Source organism: Equus caballus, chromosome X, assembly GCF_041296265.1.
Source record: "Equus caballus isolate H_3958 breed thoroughbred chromosome X, TB-T2T, whole genome shotgun sequence".
NCBI lineage: Eukaryota > Metazoa > Chordata > Mammalia > Perissodactyla > Equidae > Equus > Equus caballus.
In genome coordinates, this window is record NC_091715.1 from 20,099,972 (window position 1) to 20,122,208 (window position 22,237).

Below are 22,237 nucleotides of genomic sequence, written 5' to 3' on the forward strand. Positions count from 1 at the left end.
ATTGTGCAGAGGAAAGAAAATTTCTTCCTGATGAGGGATTATGCTCAGCAGAGATGCAATAATATACTGTGTCCCTTGTTTCTGTCTGCTATTTTCTCTCCTCTGGGCATACCCCATTTCACATATACATCCCATAAGTCATTGGAGTGAGAGTTTGGCAGACCCAGAAATGAAGAAGGGGTGATTTCAAGTCTAGTCATAGCAGGTTATGGAGTTGGCAAAGAAGATTTCAATATTGCTTCAAGGAAGTTGAAAATGACTAATGCGATGACTAACAGTAACATCTAAAACAAAAGTATAATTCTGCGCTACAGTAAGAATGAGTGACCTTCTTGGCTTGGAAGAGGGAGGCGAGAGGGCGGAGGAATCTTTGGGAGGAAGATTTCAGAACAAATAGACCTATAATGTTGGTATTTAAATGCAATTTACTCATTCGCTTCAGTAGATAAGGTCTTAATGTGCATGTCATCTGTGGGCAGAACCAGAAGAATTATAAGCACTAATTTGTTTTAAATAATTTGGAAAAGAACAGTTTTATTAAACACTACAGTCATCTAAGTAAAAATTTAAAATGAATCTCTTTATATTTCGTAAAATAATCTCTGCCTACAGATCTTTTTTTAATGGTTAGATTTTAAAATTATAAATAATGTGAGCTTAAAAAAATCATACTGCGCTCGTTGCCTCGGCATCAACTACACTTCCTCAAATACTGAAGCCAAGAAAATCGTGGTCTTTAAGTCTCGATGTGCTCCCTTCTTGTCCAGCCCCACCCAAGTGCCTGCCCCGTGGGTTTGCAGTGCAGACATGCGATAAGCTAGATGAGAATGTGGTATAAACCCCTGATGGACTCACATCTTTCTGTGGTTCTGTCTAGTGTCAGGCCTTCAATGAGATAAAATAGGCTTCTTATTTTTTGCGTTTATCCCTGTTTTGCTTTATTTTCCTGGAAACTTTGGTGAAATGGTGTCATCTCTAGTATGATCAGGCCTAACATTTTAGGACTACTACTTGAGTGCAGGGATTCTTCTTGGAGATGCAAGGGTGAGAATCCAGAATAATGAATTAAAAATTGTATGTATTATGAGCATTTTATGAGAATAAGGTCCATAACTTTTTTTGTGTATGAGGAAGATTGTCCCTGAGCTAACGTCTGCGCCAATCTTCCTCTATGTTTGTATGTAGGACACCACCACGGCATAGCTTGATGAGCAGTGTATAGATCCATGCCTGGGATCCGAACACGTGAACCCTGGGCCGCTGAAGAGGAGTGAGTGAACTTAAGCATTACGCCACCAGGCTGGCCCCAAGGTCCATAACTTTTATCCCAAGATTTATGAATTAAGAAGCATAGTATTTGATTTTGATAAAAACTCTGAGACAAAGGTAAATTATCAGTACTACTTTATACCTGACTTCACTGAGGCTCATAGAAGTTTAGTCAGAAGTTTGAAGTGATATTTATTCCAGTAATCTTTCCCTATGTGGTCAAGGCTATTACTTTCATTGGCTTTAAAACAAGTTGGTTATAATATATGCAGACACTCCCCTCCTCCAGGAATTGGAACTTAATCTCTCACTCCACTCAAGTTTGGGCTAGACTTAGTGCTTGATTCCAAAGAATAGACTAGAGAAAGGGAAAAATAGTAACTTTATAGGGGAGAAACCTGACTAATGCTGCATTAACCAAGTGAGAAAAATTCATTTCACCAATGATGTGTTGGGAATGTCATGTTCTCCCCTAATATGACATAACTTGAGAAGGGCACTTCACCTCTGTGATATTCTTCCCCAAAACCCCTAAGCCCAGTCTAATCATGAGAGAAACATCAGAAAAATCCAGATTGGGGAACTTTACACAGGATACCAGTTCATTTCTCCTCAAGACTGGCAAGGTTGTGAAAAATCAGGAGAGACTGAGAAACTGTCACAGACCACAAGAGACTGGGGAGACAAGACAACTAAGTAATGTGGTATCCTGGATTGGGTCCTGGAACAGAAAGAGAACATTAATGGAAAACTGGTGAAATTAAAGTCTACAGTTCAGTTAATAGCAATGCACCAATGTTGGTTTCTTGGTTTTGACAAGTATATCATGGAGATGTAAGAAGTTGAGAGGGGTAAATTGAGTAGGGGATATAAGAGAACTCTATTATTCCTATTGTCTAAAATTATCCCAAAATAAAAAGTTAATTGAATCTAAAAAGATGAGCACAGACCCAACTCATTTTGTTCCTGGGTTAACCAGAATAAATGTCACCTTCCCTGGAAATCCTTTCAAATGACCTTATGTACTAATCCACTAACAGAATTAATGGTACTCTCCTGGGGGTTATGAGAGGCATTGCCTAGTGATTGAGTTTGGACTCCTGACCAGACTGCTGGGGTTTGAAGCCAGGCTCTACCACTTACCAGTTGTGTGACTTTCAGCACATTACTTGATCTTTCCATGGATTAACCTACCTCATAGGGCTGTTGTGAGCATGTAATTTAAAGTTACACATTTAAAGTCCTTAGAATAGTGCCTGGTACATAGTAAGTACTCAGTAAGTGGTAGTAATGATGATGATGATAATAATGATGACACCTCCAAAGCATTGTTATTATAACACTATCATGCTACATCTAATTGCTTACCCCTACTTCTTTTAGAGGATGAGATCTTTGAGGACAGAAACCACATTTTATTTATCTTTGTATCCCCTTTCCTGATAAATAGAAAGTACTCGATAATTGTTGAGAGAATGTATGCTTGGTTTCTTGGATCCTGACTTGCCTTATCTTGGGTTTGGATGTGACCCTCTTGTCACTACTGCCAGATTCCAGGCTTAGGTGGGAGATAATTACCAATTAATCAGCACTCTTTAGTGCTCTTAGGTTCAGTGAGGGAAGCAAAGACATCTATCTGAGGTCTCAACCCCCCAGAAACTCACCAGATTATATATTATATTTTAATTTATCTGAAAATGATAAAACTCTAGATTAAACAGTGCTGAGGACAAGTGCTTGAATTCTAAGAAGGTAGAGATTATAGCAAAGCATGACAATGTGAGAGAATACAGGATAATCTACTTTTGTGGAACATTCAACACACCTAGTTCCCCTGTAGAGCATGAGAGACAAGGAGCGAACTTTCAAAAGAAGCAAACCACAGTTTGTTGGACATTCAAGAAGTACGGAGTTCCTGTTTTAGACTTATTATGGTGTTATTCCATTATTGAGAGGGAACTTAAATAACTTAAAACATTTACTTACATGTTGCAAAGACTTATTTTTTATGGTAATGTGTTGAGAAATGAGTTGTAGTGACATTGATGATAAAGAATGGAACTGAACTTGATTCTGAAATTAACATGACATTATTACTGTAAAATGTACTGGAAAGGTAGCAACAAAAAAAAACAGTTGGGTGGGAGGATGAATTTCTTTGGGACTTTTGTTCTCTTTTGACAATGCCAAGTTGCATTCTTTGAGTTGCCCCTTAACCACTATCCATAGGGAAAACTTTTTAATCAGTGTATATTCATCAACTTTAGCAAATCTTTTTCCAAATTCTTCTCTCAGTAACCAGAGGGTACACTGTGAGTAGGGAGAACATTCAAAATGACTGAAGCTACCTGGCCAGGGAACCCTGCTGTGTGTTTGCTAACTTAACCTTGCCCTATTTTTTATTCTAAGATAGCCAAAACCCAAGCTCACATCCTGGCCATATATTTGGAAGTCCAAATCCTACCCACATAATTTAGGCACCTGAATTATAGTGTTACATCTTACAGTCTTTGAATAAAAGGGCTGTAAAAGCAGCTCTTGTAAGCACTGTTACCATTCCATCCAAGGCTGTGAATTGCCACATGGTCTGGAAGAGATCATCTTCATTTGGGGGACCAAGCTACTTGGCAGTAGTTGATACGGCTAATTCTTGAACCCAGCTTTTCAGATTGAATTGCTCAGGGTTGGAACTGGCTAGATTTGGCTCATGGAATTCCAGATGCTCTGGTAATTATAGTGTAAGACTAAATTTTCTGTTCTCATTTGTCTTTTTAAAATACTTTCATTCCTCATTTGGTCTCTTTCACCTAGTATTTAGGGGTTATAACTTCTATGAGTAAAATTTAGTTTTAAATGGAAGAAAATTTAGTTCCTGCTACTATGGTACTAGTTAATCATAAGTTCATAAAAAAGCTAACATACTGGGTCAGAGAGCCAGCATTAAAATTTGATGCGTTTGGGGAAAATAAATTAAAAAGGTCTGGTAGAAAGCTTGCACTCTAGAGCTTTTTCTCTGCCGTCTGTCATCTGAGGCATAAACCTGTGCCCTCGTGTGTATCCAATTGCAATGTATCTCTTCTATCTAAAGCCAGATAATTACAAGGTTCCGTAGTCCCTTGGCAGATTGAATAAAGGGTTACTTTAATTTCTTTTTCTAGGCTCTAGATGTATATTGTGTTCTATAAAGATACTGTACACAGTTCTGTAGCAAGGCTGATTATAAGCATTGTATAAATTAATATCCCTGTTTAGCTAATAGTAACTCAAGATTGGCTCAAGATCACATAGTATGTGGTTATCTTTAGGATGCAGGATGACTATGTTGATTTGGTTTATAGTTATCTTCATTAAGAAGTATCATGTACAAATTGAGTAGTAGACACTCATCAGATGCTTCTGGCCCAACATAAGGGACATGTAGTCATCTAAATAACCATTCAGTGAGAAGACCAATAATTCATTGTCATTATTTATGAGAAAAAGAGAAATATGTTGTAGAACAGTGATAAATGTATTGGCAAGTGGAGAAAATTGCTTCTTTAGCTAAGGGACATTTTATATCACTGTTCTAATTAATCAGGGAATGCACTAGGAAACGGTTTGGGTTTCAAAAGGGACGAAAAAGGCTTTGTGAGCAAGTTTCATTTTTTTAAAATCAGAGATAGGAATGAAGGGGTTGTTTAGCAAGTTTCTGTAGTGGAGGTTTGGAAGATAAGGGCCAGGTTATTTAACAAGAGCTGTGAGGGTGAACTTGGAGGTAAAACAATACATTTTAAAGACATGACAAAGGACAATATCTCAGCTGCCTTTTGGCCTTTTTATGTATAATTCAAGACCAGTTTTAAAAAATAAAGAAATTTTAATAATATCTTCATTTAAATAATTAGGTAATTTAAAATAATATTATGGAAAGTGCTAAATATATTCAAATGACATGTGAAAGAATAAAGAGCAGTTGCAAAGCACCTTATGGGTGCTCAATAAATACTAATTTATGGTGGTAAATGCAATCAAAATAATTTAAAGGCTGGTAAATGCAAGGGATGACAAAAGATAAGTGTAATTCCCATTGTTTTTCTTCCAGAAGAGAAGGATGTGGGATGACGGGGCCTCTGGCTTCAAGTCTGGAAGTCAGTCAGGTGAGCATTGGTGAAGGGTACATTTTTAGTTCTGCTGAAGAAGGAGAAAGATGAAATAGTATTACTATATAGGCTAGACAATTTTAAAAGTTTTTTAAAAAAGATTTGGCACCCAAATACATCTATTTTAAGTGTTCATTTTTGATGAGATTTGACAAATATATATACCCATATATCTACCACCACAATCAACATATAGAATATTTCCATGACCCCAGAACGTTTCTTCTGCTTTTTCCTAGGCAATCCCCTATCTGCCCCTGTTCCCAGGCAACCACTTATTTACTTTCTGTCACTGTAGCGTAGATTTGCCTTGTTAAAAGAAGAGTTTCACATAAATGCAACCATACAGTATGTACTATTTTATATCTATATTCTTTTGCTCAGCATAAAGTTTTTGAGATTTATCCATGTTGTTGTGTGTATCAGTAGTTTATTCCTTTTTATTGCTGGGTACTGTTTCATTGTATAGATATTCCACAATTTATTTATCCATTCACCTGTTGATGAACGTTTGGGTTCTATAATAGTATGATTAAATCTCCATTGTTTAGTGGGCTTGTATCTCTGGGCTGTGGTTTTTATCCAGTGGTATGGCTTTTATAAAAAATTTTCTCTTAGCTGAGACAAGAATGCTATAAGGGGCTAGAGTGGGAGAAAAGCCCTTTCCCCAGTTGTGATAAAGCTCTGGAAAAGTCTTTTCCTCTGGAGAGTAGGCCTTCATTATAGAGAAGCCTCTGGGCATGTTTCACAGTGATTAATCTTCCTTTCCTCCTGCCAGAGCCATGAGTGGATCTTTCTTGGATCTTAACTGTAAGAACTTGGTCGAGTTCCTGGAGGTAAAGCCCATAACAGTGTGGGGTCCCCCTAAGACTTGGCCTCCAGAAATTTCTTACTCCAGCATGCTGAGTCTCTAGCAATTTGTCAAAACTACTATTAAGTGTTCCTACCATTTTATGGCTCCTGTGGCTTCTGCCTCAGATAAGCAGATCTTGGCTGTGCCTCTCTAAATGCATCTCTCTCTCCAGATTTCAAGGTGGTGATGTGCCTTGTTACCTCTGTTCTCTGATTGGTCCAAGAAAAGTCTTGATTTTCAATTTGCCCAGCTTATTCTTGTTGTAAGGACAGTTGTGACAACTTCTACGTTCTTTACGTGTTGGAGCTAAAACCAGCCAGAAGTCTTCCTCATCTTCAATTTTTGAAAGATGTTTTTGCTGAGTATGAAATTCTAGGTTTACAGTTATTTTTCTTTCAGTACCTTAAAGATATCATTCTGTTGTCTTTAAGCTGGAATGGTTTCTAACAAGAAATCTGCAATAATTCTTATTCTTGTTCCTCTATATATAATACATCCTTTCCCCACCCTCCTATGGCTGCATTTACTATTTTCTCTTTTTAACAATTTAGTTATGATATGCCTTCCTGTGGTCTTCTTTTTGTTTATCTTCCTTGAGATTTGTTGATATTCTTGGTTCTGTGAGTTTATAGTCTATATAATTTTGGAGAATTTTCAGCCATTATTTCTTCAAACAATTTTTCTATTCCTCTCTCTATCTGTTCTCTTTCTGGGACCCAAATTAGCCTGTTAGACCACTTAATATTGTTCCATTGGTTGTTGAGTTTCTGCTCATTTTTTTTCCAGATTTTTTTCTGCTTGTGCTTCAATTTGGATGGTTTTTATTGCTATGTATTCAAGTTTACTAATCTCCTCTTTTGCAGTATCTAATCCACTGTTAATCCAATTAAGTGAATTTCTTATTTCACATATTGTGTTTTTCATTTCTATAAATTTTATTTGGTCTCTATATTTTCTATTCTCTCCTCATTATATTAATGTTTTTATTTAAAAGTCTGAGCATATTGATCATATTTTCCTTTGCAATTTTTAATGTACTTGTTTGTTAATTCCACCACTCTGTCATTTCTTGGTCTCTGTTAACTGAATTTTTTTCCTGGTTATGTGTGAAATTTTCCTGCTTCTTCACAGATCTAGTAGTTTTTTATAGGATGCTGGAGAGTGTGAAGTTTACTTTGCTGAGTGTTGGATTGAATTGTATTCTTTTAAAGACTTGGTCTTTGTCTGTTGGGATTTGTCCACAGATAGTTCACTTGTGGATCAGTTTATCATTCCAAAACTTGTTTTTAAGCTTTTTAAATGGTAGATCTAGATGCTGATTTAGCCTCACCTGGAAGGAATATCCCTTCTGATGTCTCTACTGAATGATCCTTGTATTCTCTGAAATTTGTTTACTTTGACTGGTGGGAGCACTAATGATTCCTAACCCCATGTGAGTTCCTGGAATTTTTATTTCACTACTATCTGATAATTCCTTATAACCAGAAGGGATGAATTCGGTGGATAGAAAGGAGAGTCAGAGAGGGGGAGAGATGGAGAGGATGAGAGAGAGAGACAGAGAGAGAGAGATACTACTAAACAGAACAGGAAGTAGGATATGAAGGTAATTTGTATTTGCCTGGCTTGGGAACTCCTTTGTCTCCCTTTTGGCTCTAGGAGGGCTCCAGTAAGTCTGGGTATAATCCTTGTTTCCTCACTTCACACTTTTCCTTAATTGTGAGTAGATAAACCTGGGGCTACCTCCAATCAGGAGGGCTAAATCTGTATCTAGCTTTTCTCCTCTGAAGCTTACCCTCACATAGCCAGTAAACCAGGAAATTAGACATGATTGTTTCAATTTAATGAGGCCTGGACAGAAGATTCTTAGATTCTTGATCTCCTGCTCTGCTGTAGAGAGAGGTAGCAATGTTGCTGATTGGAAAAAGTGCTAAACTAGGTAGAGGCGTCTGGCTGTCAGGGTTCTAGAACTGGCTCTTCTGTTCTTTGTGGTACTGAAAACTCACTTGATTCCTTTAGTTATTAGTGGGTTAGATGATTTTCAGTCACTTTCATCTCAGATAGCCTATGATTCTAATATGGAACAGAGGTCAGATTTCTGGTATCCTCAGTGACCCCAAATTGGAAGGCAATAAGAAAATATTCCGGGTCGTATGAATCAGGTAGAGGACTATAATTCCTCTTTTTCTTTAGCTGCTAGTGAGCTCAAGTACAAATTGGCTTCTCTGTGCTATAAACTGTAGTGTAGTCTCCCGTGGGTGGTATATATGCATCCTGAATTGCTCCTAGGGGTTTATCCATCAATTCTAATGTATGTTTCATCTGGTCTCATTACTGTGTTTCTGTCTTTCTCAATTCTGTTTTTTGTCTTACTTTGCTGTATGGATTCCTGTATGTTACTTCAAAGTCTTTGTAGAACATGGTGCTGGTGATGAGAAATTTAAAAATCCTTAAATGAGGAAACAGATAATGAAAACAGGTGAAATAATATCACAATAAACATCTGACACTTTAGATCTTTATGTATTTAAATATGCAATTCTCAACAAGTTGTTTATATGTTTTTCTCTGAAGACAGCAATGAAAAGCCTAAAGCAAAAGGCGAATGGAAGACTGATAAAGACAGGAAAAAATGGCAGCAGCAAGAGGTGACCATTCATTTTCCATATATTAGAGGGAGAAGACAAATCCCAAAGGTGATAGAAAACAGCCTTGTGTTTTATTGCACGTCACATAAGTTGATATTCAGAATGAAGCATCTCATCATCAAGACTAGATTAAATAGTTTTCACTAATGTTTCACTTGAGAAGGCAGGGAGAAAGTGCCTTTTTTGTTTGGGATTGAAATAGCCAAAACATTTTAATTACTTTTACTGTGATGTGAGTTCACTTATGACCAAAACCATGGAAAATATATTCTCTTGATTTGCTTGGCAGATGCATTTCTAATGCAACTGGTAGGTTTGGTAACAGAAATACATTTAATGATCCACTGTCTTCAGAGTTCTACAAAGAATATATTCTGATGTCACGGGTCCTGGAGGAAGGATTTTTTGTAGCAGCCTTCCTGATGTTTGAGGTATGCTGTTCTCGTCTGTTCTCTTGATGTGGTGTGCATGAGTCTTCTGCTCTTCAGCATGGCTCAGATATTTGATCATGGCCCTTTTCTCTTCTTGGATTTGACAGACTTGTTTGTTTGTTTGTTATTTTGGTGGGGAAGATTTGCCCTGAGCTAACATCTGTGCCAATCTTCTTCTGTTTTATATGTGGGACACTGCCACAGCATGACTTGATAAGTTATGTGTAGGTCTGTGCCCAGGATCTGAACCTATGAACCTTGGGCTGCAGAATTGGAGTGCGCGAACTTAACCACTACACCACCAGGCCAGCCCCAATGGATTTGACAGACTTTTGTCAGACTAAGACTAAGTTACCTTCCTCTCTGGTGATTCTGCTCTCCTCAGCATCCACAGCTCTATGCTGTAATGTACTAGATTAGAGAACCTCATCATTGGGCACATGTTGTCATCATCATCTACATACCTAGAGACTCCATCAGGAGCTGAGTCTTTGGGTCACCTCTCAAAGTGATACTTCTACTCTGAGGGCTTACTTGAGATGAGAGACTCCTTTTGTTCCAAGAAAGTCCTTGTTCTGTCCTTGGTTCAAAGATATTGGCTCTAACACTTTACACAATTAGGATGACCTATGCCTTATCGCAATCGTAAGATTCTCTCAGCTTTACTTAAGAGAAGGAGGAATACTCTCAGGATGGGAACTTCATCCTGCTCAAATCTTTATAAACATTAAACTCTCTCTCTCTTTTTTAAAGAAATTTAGCTCTTTTTTTTCTGGTGAGGAAGATTGGCCCTGAGCTAACATCTGTTGCCTATCTTCCTCTTTTTGCTTGAGGAAGATCGTCACTGAGCTAACATCTGTACCAATCTTCCTCTATTTCATGTGGGATGCTGCCACAGCATGGCTTGAAGAGCAGTGCTAGGTCTGCTCCTGGGATCTAAACCCATGGACCCTGGGCCACTGAAGTGGAGTGTGTGAACTTAACCACTGCACCACCAGGCTGGCCCCTAAATTTAACTCTTAAACTTTACTTGCATTATTTTCATCCGAGTGCTTCATCTCTGGCCCTTGACTGAGACAAAACCCAGCAACAGTGGGTTAGAGTTTTCTTTGGATTTAACTTAATGAGTATTTGGATTCTGACATCTGTTTTAGATTCGTTCTTCTGTGTCTCAAACTTGAGCCCTTGGATGATTTTTCCTCTTTGCATTTATTAATCCTAATGCCTTCTAGGAATAGTGAAATTATATCTATTTTGTTATGAGAAAAGAAATGACAAAACAACAAGTATTACGTTATAGGTTCTGCTCATGCAATAGGATCTTTTGGGTAGTTGCATTCTGGTTTATGTAGTTATTTAGCATACAAGTCATCATTTTATTTGAGAACTCAGAATATACATTTCATAGCATAATATAAATATTTCAAAATAAAGCTAAGTTGATTTAATTTTCCCTTATAATTTAGAAGGAACTTTAGGAGTTTTTCCTTAGCTAAGGATATTTTGGACGTTCTCTCTTTTGCTATTCTTACAGTAGTTTTATGTTCTGGTTAAGCGATTTGGAGGAGTATTGTAACCTTTTTAAGAAACAAAATGTCTTCTGACATTGTTTTGATTGGAATACCTTTCTGGTTAGATATATGAGAAATAGGGAGAAAAGAAAGCACTCAGCTGGCATTTGGGGAAGAAATCATTTTCCTTTTCCTTTCTCTGTGGGCAAGAAACATGAGATAAAAATAATCAGAATAAGGTCCTTAGGTATCGAGAATTTATTAGAATCAGAGCACTTACTAATTCAGAGCAAATGAGATCTATAGATCGTTAATTGCAGCTTGGTGTCTTTTATAAGAATGCCTCATGTAGTGAGCACATTGTCCCTTCAGTAAATGAGTAGTGATTATCAAGGAGATTACTGTGATTTATAAGCTCATTTTCTTCATTTTACTTCACATGTGCCAGACACTGACTCATACAATAGAAAAACAAAACAAGCCTGATTTTTAGAAATTAAGTGCTTTATTGATTATTGTTGTTCACACCAGAAAGTTATAATGTGTGGGATGATTAAGTATGTCATATATAAATTTTTTTTAAAATGACTTTACTGTAAGCTTTAGATGATAAACTCTGATTTTGGTATACTACATTCCTGCCAGAATCTAAAGAGTGCTACCCAAATGGAGTAAAATAATATTATTTATAGTTATGGAAGGAGAAATTACTTTTTGGAAAAAGATTCTATTTTGTCCTGAAATATGCCCTTTTCAGATAAGTGTGACTTCTACGGTAATATGCAGAATTTTCTGTCTTTAATTTTCATGGAGAAAAAGAGCCAGATACCAAAGTATGACGAGTAATCAGGGAGTCTGATCCACAAGCAATATGCTACTCCTTGTTTTTCAATAAATGGTTTTTGGTAGCTTTAGATATCAAAGGAATTGATTAGATCCTTAACTTATTTATACATGCAAAGTTAAGTGGAGAATTTACACAATTACTCTGATTGTTGAAAGGCAGTAAAACATGGTGATAAGAGCTTGGGCTCTGCAGCTAGACTACCTGGATTCTGATCACAGCTCTGCCAGTGTGATCTTAGGCAATTTACTTAACCTCTCTGTGCTTGGTTTCTTCAACTATAATATAGGGATGTTAACATCACCTAGCTCATAGGATTAAATGAGTTAATACATATAAATCAAACAGTGCCAAACACATAATAAGCAGTGAATATGTGCCAGCTAATACTATTATTTAGACAAAAGAAATATATGTACCGATTCATGGGCTGATTTTTGTTGATTAAGAAATAAATTACTCTGGGAATTTGAACATTTTAAAAAACATTTTGAAGCGATCATCTGTTAATTTATATGTAATGGTGTAGTGAGGAGAAATGTGGTATAGTGAGAAAGGAATTAATCATTTTTGAAGAAACATTATAGACTTTGAAGTCAGACAAACAAGAGTGCACATTCTAACTCTGTTCCTTGCTAGTGTGTGAACTTGAGAACATTATTTAACCGTATAGGGCCTCAGTTTCCCCATCTATTAAATGGGGGCAATGCTACCTTGCAATGTTGTGAGGCTTTCCAATGATAAATTTAGAGTTTTTAGCATAATGCTGGCACATAATAGGAACCAGACAATAATTTAGTGGCTCTCTTCCACCAGCTCAGTAGCTAGAATCCCATCTCTTCCGAATCTCTCTCAAGGTCAAAGTGAGGGCAGAGACCTGGGGGAAAGTCAATCGACTGGTTTTTAGTTTTTCTTTTTTTTTGTTTTTCAAGTAAGGAACACGTGATATATGAGTGTCAGAAGGCATTCCATAGGTAGACCCAGTGAGTCATCTCAGCAGGATTTTAGAGAGAGTTCTTAGTGGAATCACCCAGTGTGTGGGGGCAGGCTCTGGAGTACAAAACCAGGTTCACATGATGTGGAGCTGTTGAGCCTGGATGGAGCATAGTGTTCTGAGAGAATATCAGGAGGGAAGAAGATATGTCATGTGTCTCCCAAGGAGCAAGGATCCCGGGGAGGTCAATATTGGGCAAAGTCAGAGATTTGAGTAGGTATGAGACATTGCTGACTTATCTGAGTAGGAACGGAGGCTTAACCCCAGGGCTGGCATATAAATTTGGAAGAGCAGCAAGACAAATTCCTGTTTCAGAGGTTCCAATACACTGCTCAGGTTGTCAAAGAGAAATCAACAAGAAAGATGCGAGTGATGGCAATTAACGTTTATCCAGCATCTGCTATGTGCCATACACTGTTATATTTTCTATATGGTAGGTATTGTTATTCTGCATTTTTGAGATAATAAAACTGGGGTTTGGAGAAACTAAGAAACTTGCCCAAAGTAACAGAGCTAGCAGGTGGCGGAGCTGAGATCCAAACCAAGGTCTGTCTTGTTTAGCCTCTAGATTCCCAGGGATTCTGAAACTAGAGAACAAGCCATGGACCTAGCTGCTAGATCAAAGATACTGGTAGAACCTTCATCTCAAGAAAATGGAAGAAACCCACAGATTGTAAGTACGCACACTGTCAGACAAAGCCTGAGGAGTAGGGTGACTTGATCCTGAGTCATGGTGATACACTATAACACTTTATGTTTCTGAAGACTAAGGTCAGGATTTATCTCAGAGCCTGGGGCTGGACGAGCCTCAAGGAGAGGGCAAGTGAGCTCAGTGACAGGAGGAGGGCTGCAGGGAAGCAACCTCGCTATTCCTTCCCATGAACCCCCGCCCCACTGCAGTACTTCAGCGAGTCCCCTGGAGTCTGTAAGGTGCGACGCATTAATGCACAGCTCTAAGTGCTTTTGCTGTCTTAATTTGTTATCATGGAGTGACCAAGTAATGTTTATGGTGAGCAACAGGGATCCTTAAGTTAGAGGTATAGCGGTATATTGGCAGTGTTTTATGTGGAAATTCTGTTCTCTGAATTTCATTAAAATAAATCATGGCCTGAACATCCTGCTTCTAAGGAAACTCGGAAAGCAAAGGGGAATAATCTCATCAAGTTGGAAACAGGGTGAAACAGAGATGTCTCTATCAGTAAGTTGTGCCAAGAAGTTTTATATTTAACCACTTTTTTCAGGACCACAGGACAGAAACTGTATCTTAGATATTTAAATTACTATATGAAGATTAGAGTTTTGAGGCTGGTAAAGTCAGGATTTGATTCCATCAAACTGATCACTCTTTAAGGCTGCCTCAAAGGCAAAGCATTTTATATCGCACTCAATGATTTGATGTCTAAATTTTTTATGTGTATCAGAGGCTTTGTGTACTATCGGGGAAACGGGAAACAATTTGGGACCAATCACATATTCTGTTTAATCATGCAGTAAGTTGCCTGTTTGGTTAAAAAAAAATCCCTCTTATCTCCTCTGGGAAGGCTTGCTTGGACCCAGAAATACCCTTACATCAGGCAGGTGTCTCATTGGATTGTCAAAATTTGTGAGTGAGGATATAGATAAATTGAAATTTTAAATATTCCAAGAACATGTTAGTCTTTTTTCTAGATTGTGAAACAGTGACACATTTTGGAATGGAAGGTTTGCTCCTTTGTCACCCCCTTCAAACTTTCGTTTCCAAAATCTTCTTGCAATATTTGGTAATACTTAAAGTGTCTCATTGGGTTGGAGCAGCCATGCAAATCCGGCTCCATATAAAACCTTGGAATATTCTTTTAAATGCTTAGGATCACCTTAAATCAAACAGAAACAAACATACAATTGTTTTCATTTAGAAATTTTTTCTTCCTTCTTTTCAGGATCTGTCCACATGCATACGTGATCTTTATATTTTAATTGGTTAATTTTAATTACACAATTACGTGAATACATTCTCATTGTAAAAATTCAAACACAGAAGTATATAAAGTAAAAAACGGAAGTCGTCTTTCACTTACCCTTCTCTCCTTAAAGCTCATGATCCCTATTAGGTTAATAATATTAACCATTATTAAAGGCTTAATATGCATCCATTTAATTCTTTCAATGTAATTTAACGTAGATATGTACACATACAAACACAAACATATTTGTAAACTATGCCAATTGGGCAATAAGTTTTTTTCACTTAATATGCTTTTGACATATCTTTGCATTGAAATCCATCTCATTTTTAAAACTGCTGCATAGTGTTTCAAAATATAGATGGAGCATAATATACTTAGTCAATCCTCTACTGATGGACATTTAGATTGTTTCTCATTTTCTACTCTTATAAATAATGTTGAGATGAGCATCCTTGAACATATTTGTCCAAATATGCAAGTACTTTTCTAGAATAGATATATAGAAGTGAAATTGCTGGGATGAAAGATATCTTCAGTTTAGTTAAATTTAGATAGAAATTGTCAGTTTCTCATTTAAAAAGCTATAAATTTTATACTCCCAACAGTAGTGTAAGAGAGTACCATTTCTCCGTGCTACTGTCAACTCTGAAAATCATAAATCTTTTAATATTTTGCTAATTTGATGGGTCAAAAGGGTAAAAATTATTTTCATTTTAATTACTTGATCATAACAGATTGTAACTTTAATCACAGCTAGACTCAATTTGCTAATATTTATTTAGAATTTTTTTATCTATGCTTATAAATCATAATGTCATATGGTTTTATTTTTACTTTTGGTCTGCTTTGGTAATGGGGTTAAACCAAGCTCACAGTATAATTGGAGAAGATTTTTTTTCTTGCGATCTGGAACCATTATACACAATACAGGAATATTTCCTCTGTCAAGCTCTCTCTACCTGGTGACTTATCATTGTAGGTTTTTAAATTTCGTTCATGGTTATCAGCTTAGTCATGTTTATTCCATCTTCTTAAGTCTGTTTTGATAACTAACATATTGCTTAGAAAATCATTCAGATTATCTGGCTTTCAAATTTATTAGGTATAAAGTGATACATATTATTTTCTTACAATTTTATTTAGTATTATCTCTATCTCTAGTTATGTCTCATTTCAGAGTCCAGGTGTGTTTGGGTATGTGTGTGTTTGTGTTCTCTTTTTCTTAGCTTAAGTTTTCATTACTTAACTAGCTTTTTCAAAAAACTGGACTTAGTTTTTTCTTTTTGTGGTTATTTTCTACATTATTATTTTAGCTTTTATTTATATTTTAAAATTTACTTTCATTTTTGTCAAAGTCACACATACACATGATTTAAAGAGTCAAGCAGTTATAAGAAGGCATGTTATAAGAAACCTGGAGTCCTCCCTCTACCCCCATTTCTCACTCTCAAGTGTTTTAGATGATTCATTTGGTATTTATCTCCATATCTCTGTGTAACATGCTTATCTGGCTACTCCTTGATGGCTCAGGCTCAAGCATTATTCAATTGACTTTCCATCACATAAGATGGATAATTAGCTTTCTGTCCGACTACTGCCCATCCCTACCATGCCCCTACTTTCTAACCAGGCTCCCAATTTGTTATATTTTGCTTCTATCAATATTGAGGATTTACAGTGTTATGAATAGGTCAGTGGTTTTCATATTGGCTGCCTATTTAAATCACTTGGGGAGTTTAAAAAAATACTGATGCCTATTTCTGATTTAATTGATCTAGATTTGGTTTGGGCATCTGGAGTTTTAAAAGATCCTCAGGTGATTCTAATGTTCAGCCAAGGTTGAAATCCAAGGAAATGTTATTCACAGCTAATTACTTTGTTTAGTTTTCCTTTCTAGAAAACCTTTTAATTTTCCTTGGAGCTAATAGTTATCTTATTTTTATATTTTCTTCTTTTTCTATGTTCTTATCCCTAATTCAACCCCAAATTCCTCTCAATAAATTCATGAACCAAGTACTCAGTCTGTGTCATTTTCTTGAAGAAATCACTCATAGAGACTTGAGAATGGTTCTTGCTTTGCCTGGTTGCTCTCTAGGCTGCTCCAAGGCATCATCTCAGAATCTCACTCCCCCATCCTCCTGGATGCTCCTGGGAGTTCTTTTCTCCTCTCTTGTGTTGGTGCCTGGTTTCCTGGATCCTATGTCTTCCTCTTTCTTGGTTTACTACCTTATTACGGTGGAGCACCTCTCTTCATAACTTCCATAGAGGGAAGAGTTCATAGAAGATGAATTTTTAATTATCTTTACAATAATGGTTTAGTTGGCTATAGAAATGTTGGTTGAAGATCATTTTTTTCCCACAATTTTAAAAGAAAATGCCTCATTGTCTTCTAATTTTCAGTGATGCCACTGAGAAGGCTGACGTCGTTCTGATATTTTATGACACCTGCTTTTCTCTCTTTCTGAAAGCTTAGAAGGCCCTTCTCTTTATTCAGTGTTCTGAGATTTCCTCATGATGTGACATGGAGAAGATCTATTTTTATTTATTGGTGGGTCCTTTCAATCTGGAAACTCATGTCTTTCAGTTGTGGGAAATATTTTTGAATAATGTCTTTGATGATTTTTCCTCTCCATTTTCTCTTCTCTATTTCTGGAACTCCTTCTATTAGGATGTTAGACCTCTTGGATGAGTCCATTAATTTTATTTTCTCTCCTCTTTTCCATCTCTTTGTCTTTTTGCTGTGATTTCTGGGAGACAACTTCAACAATATTTTCTCTCCTATTAAGATTTTAAACACAGCTCTCTTTTGTTTTTTATTTTCAAGAGCTCTTTGTAATTCTCTGAATATTCCTTTGTTTTATAGCATCTTTCTCTTCTTTGAGAGAAGTAACATCTTGTCATTTCCCTATGAGGAAAATAACAATAGTTTTTCTTAAAGTTTTCTTTCCCTTGTATAATCTATTTCTTCCAACTTGCTTTTTCTTTTTTTTCCTCTCTCTCTCAATCTGTGTTTGTGTGTGTGTGTATTTGTGTGTGATATTAGAGGTCTTCTAATGTCTGGGGATTTTTGACTCTTCACTTGTGCACAGCAGTTGAGCAGTAAAATGCTCACTGGGGACTTCTTTGCAAATAGCTGAGACTTGTAGCTTCTGGCCAGACCCTTCTATAGAGAAACTCCACAATGTCAGCGTTTTGGTTTTTTTAAAATTGAGATTTGTATTAGTTTACATCATTGTGAAATTTCAGTCGTAATTATTTCTTGTCTGTCACCACACAAGCGCTCCCCTTTACCCCCTGTGCCTACCCCCCACCCACCTTCCCCTGGTAACGACTGAACTGTTTTCTTTTTCCATGTGTTTGTTTATGTTACACATATGAGTGAAATCATATGGTCACAATGTCTGTGTTTTTAGTATATTTCTTTTTGGCTAGTCAGAGTTCCCAGAAAAATACGCTTCCTGTTCCTTGTCTCTCTCTGCCAGATTTGGAGAGCAGAGAAGAGGAAGAAAGTTGGAAGTCTTAACATTCAGCTTGCAAACTTTCACTTCATACTATGCTTTTAGTATGGTACCCTTCTCTTAACTGTGCCTGATTTCCCACAGTCTGTAGAACCTGTATTTTCTCCCCTTCAGAGAATAAACTCCAGTCTTCTGGGTTGGAGAGGGAGCTTACGTGGCTGCATGAAGTGAGAGGGGAGATCTTTTTTCCCTCACCAGATACTGATTTGATCTTGTTTTAGCCACATCATCACTCTGCTTCAAAGGTAACCGTAACAACAAATTCTGAAGCATTTTGGGGAATCTGTGGTATAAATCAAGGTCCTCCTTGGCTTTATCTTTTGCTGGCATAGGATTCGGTTTTCTCAATTCTCGTACATAGCAACCATTTGTTCATTTGCTTTTCAGTTTCCAAAATTGTGTTTCTGTTTGCTCTTCCCCTGTTCTCTGTGTCCTTGGAAACCTATAACTATTTTTAAAAAATAATTCCTTTACTGTGATTTTAATGGATTTTTTGAAGAAAGCAGTAGGAAACATGTGCTCTATCTTCTATAAATGGTTTAATTGTATTATTTTCAGAGAATATATTTGCATGATTTCAGTCCTTTTAAATTTGTTAAGATTTGTTTTGTGACCCAGAAGATAGCCTGTCTCGGTGCATGTTCCATGGACTTTGAAAACAGTGTTTATTCCGCTGTTGTTGGGTGGAGTGTTCTTTAAATGTCATTCTATAAATGTCAATCAGATCTAGTTGACAGTGTTGTTCAGGTCATCCATATTCATATGATTTTCTATAAATAGAAGTTTGACTTTTATTGTTATAATTATCTACTTTCTTAGCATCTTGTGGTAATGTTATTTTCAACCTTTTGGGTTTTCCAATAAATGCTTTTAAGGCAATGACTTTTCCTCTGGGTATCACTTGGCCTGCAATGCAATGTTCCAATATCTAGTACCTGATTATCAGTCATTTCTAGAGGATTTTAAAATAGTGTTTTTACATGCATCTTAACACAAGAAGAATATTTTTAATTTTAACTTTTAGTAAAGTAGCATACAGTAAAATTGACTTTTTTGTTGTGAAGAATCTACTATACATGTGCTGGAATTCATAGAAGGATATTTTTAGATTTTTAAGAATTTACAATTTTTATCTTTCCACTGTTGTTAGAGAGTTTGGTCCAAATGTTCTTTTTTAAATTTTTTGAAAATTTCCATATGGCTTAACACAGTCATTTGTAAATATTTTTATGGATATTTAAAAAGATGTTATATTTTCTGCTTGTTGGGTATCAACAGTATTCTAAGATATCTAGTATATGCAGTTCCATTGTCATTCATCTCCTCACTCTTCTGACTTAATTTGTACACTGAATTTCTGAGAAAAGTGGTTAGAGTGTTCCACTGCAATTCATGACTCATAATTTATCCTTTTTGTTTTTTGTTTGTTCGCTTTGTAAGTAGTTCTCATTTAAATATTTTGAAGCTATGTTCTTACATGCACATAAAGTTTTCTTTATTATATCTTCTTGTTGTATTGTACTATTCATTAATATAAAAATAAATATAAAATTTTTTGTCCATTTTAATGTTCACATTGAATTCTACTCTGCTTTTCATTTACCTAATATTGGGTGCAGTATCATTTTACGTGCCTTTATTTTAAAGCATTAATTTTCATTTGAAGAATATCTTTTGTAAACAATATGTGTCTGGAATTTATTTTGTTTTTGTTTTTGCCCTACCTGAGACTCTCATGTCTTTCAACATGTCTTTAACCACTTTTACATTTATTGTTATTCCTGACATCTTGGATGTGTTCTTGCTATGTGATATCATGTTTTCTGTTAATCGCAATTTCTATTTTCTTTTCCAGCTTTTTGTTTTACCTATTGAATTTTCTTTCTTTCCAATTTTTATCTCTTGTAGTTTCATATGCTATTTGTGCTCTTCTATTAGCTACCTTTAAAATTTACCACACATATTTTTCTACCACTTCTAGAATCAATTAGTATCACTCTTCTCTTCTTAAAATATTTCATAGATGTAATAAAATCAGAGAAATATTTTCATGATAGATTTTTATTAATGTTACATATGCATATTCATTGTTAAATAGCCTTCATAATTATTTTAATGGATATTTAGTATTCTATTAAACTTTTATAATAAAAATTATATATATATATATATGTGTTCCCTTATTGTGGGTAATTTTGGTTATTTAAATGATTGGTTCGGTTCCTGGGCATGGACCTGCACCATTTGTCTGTCAGTGGCCATGCTGTGGTGGCAGCTCATAGAAAAAGAGGAAGCTTGGCAGTGGATGTTAGCTCTCGGCAAATCTTCCTCAGCAAGAAAATAAATAAATAATTGATTGATTATGATATCCAGTGCTATAGTTAGTATATTTGTGCCTATAGAATTTCTATTACAGTACATAATTTTAGGACCAATTTTCTGGATGGAATTTATGTGACAGCACAGCCTTCCCCTTATGAATATCAGAAGTTTTATCTCCGTTGGATAATGTTCTTTTCGGTACATAGTATAAAGGGATTGTAGAGACAATGTAGTGAGTTGAGTAAAGTGATAAAGAAGAGTAGGACAGATGAATGACAGGTATAAAGCAGAGAAGAAGGCCTCAGAGTGAGATCTGGGCAGATAAATAGTGGACACTTCAGTTAGAATATGTTTGGAAACATTGGGGGAGTTAAGTAGAATCAGAAATGAATAGGAAGGGTAAAGTGGTGTCTTTTCTCCATTTATTTGCAGAGGGCAAGTAATAACAGTCACAGGGGGGTGAAAACTGATGAATTCAGAAAAGGGATTGCAGCAACTTCATCCTGGGTAGTAACTGAGTGTCTGGAGCCCCTGTAAACTCAAGATTGGGTTGAATTGCTTACTGTGTAAGTTACAAGAAGACATTTTCACTGACTCTATGCATAAGATTACGGGCTGGAATAAGTTGATAATAGTTCAGAAGGCTACTGAATAATGCCTGCATGCTTGCTTACTTTAAATGCTTACTTCAGATTGTGTATGGTTAAAGTTCGGTTATTTAAAGATAAGTTGTATAAAAATATACTTTTTCATTTCAGATAAACTACAGCTTTCAAGAATGAACCTATTATAGGTTGGATTGTGTCCCCCCAAAAAGATTATGTTGAATTCCTAACTCCCAGTACCTCAGAATGTGATTTTATTTGGAAGTGGGGTCACTGCAGATGAAATTAGTTAAGATGAGGTCATACTAGAGCAGGGTGGGTCCTTAATCTAATATGACCAGTGTCCTTGTAAGAAGAGGAGAAGAGACACAGGCACAGACACCTGAGTGGAGAATGCTATGTGACAATGGAGGCAGAGAATGAAGTGCTGCGGCTAAAAGTCAGGGATCACCAAACATTGCCAGCCACTACCAGAAGCTAGAAAGAGGCAAGAAAGGATTCTATCCAAAGTCTCAGGGGGTGAATGGCCCTGCCGACACCATGATTTTGGACTTCTAGCCTCCGGAACTGTGGGAAAATAAATTTCTATTGTTTGAAAGACCCTCAGTTTGTGGTACCTTGTTATAGCAGCCCTAGAAATATAATACAGAACCTATTAATTTTACCAGTGAGCTGTGACTGAAGCATCATAGCCCAGTGGGCCAGCTTATCCTAGTGAGGCAGGAGATAGTCTTTCAGTGTGGAAGTGCTAATGTGACTACTAAGTCAAGATTATGATGAGTCCTGAAGGGATATCAAGCTGGAGAGAAACTGCTACCTCTGCACCAGTAAATTATTGTCTACCGACTTCCTTGCCCAGCTTACAAATGAAGGTGGTAAAAAAAATTGGATCAGATAGAATCAAATATCCATTATGTGCAGCATATTCTAGGAACTCTGGAGCATAAAAATACAGCACTTATTCTATTGAACCATATGAAATTGCTATTTTTTTGGTAAAAGATCGGTTAAATAGTGACAATTTCATATGATTCAACCTAGTAGGTCACACTGGAACTTAGAAGGTGACGTTACATAAATTTCCAACAATAAAAGGGAGCATATAATAAACTTCAAATGAGAATGACTGCATCTTAAAGGATGGGAAAGACTCAGGA